The following is a 707-nucleotide window of genomic DNA, read 5'->3' on the forward strand; positions in this document are numbered from 1 at the left end:
CGAAAAGTCCATAACAATCGGATTAAGGGTATGACAGCACATTAAGTACAAACAAATATTTATTTTTATATATTAGATTAACATTTGAGAAAAAAAATATATAAACCTTTTATTCTGAATTTTCTTTTCTAGGAATTTGATTATTTTAATTTTTTAAAATGCTGAGGTGAAGAAAACTTCCAGTTAGAATAAATAATTATTCCATAATTTGTACTTGTACAACGTTTCAGGATTTACCCCATAGTCATCCTAAAATTATAACAAATAATTCAATCATATCAACAATTTTTATGTTGTATGTATACAATTAAAAATCTTGTAATCTATGTCTACCCCACATTTGTCTATTTTATCAAGTTCCATTGTGAAAATTTGTCATTTAAATACATAAACTTTAATACATATAACATATAGATAAAAATTGTTGATAAGATATATTATTTGTTACAATTTGAGGATACAATAGTACATGAGTATGGGATAAATCCCGAAATGTTTTACAATTATAAAATATAAAATAGTAATATATTCTAATAAAGTTTTCTTATTTATCTCTTATCAACCGAATAATATTCGCCCAACTCTGCTATAAATTCCTCAAGAAATCTTGAGCAGTTAACGAAAAGTCCATAACAATCGGATTAAGGGTATGACAGCACATTAAGTACAAACAAATATTTATTTTTATATATTAGATTAACATTTGA

This window comes from Halyomorpha halys, unplaced genomic scaffold, assembly GCF_000696795.3.
Source record: "Halyomorpha halys isolate HHAL.00 unplaced genomic scaffold, Hhal_1.1 Scaffold356.1, whole genome shotgun sequence".
In the NCBI taxonomy this organism is placed as follows: Eukaryota; Metazoa; Arthropoda; class Insecta; order Hemiptera; family Pentatomidae; genus Halyomorpha; species Halyomorpha halys.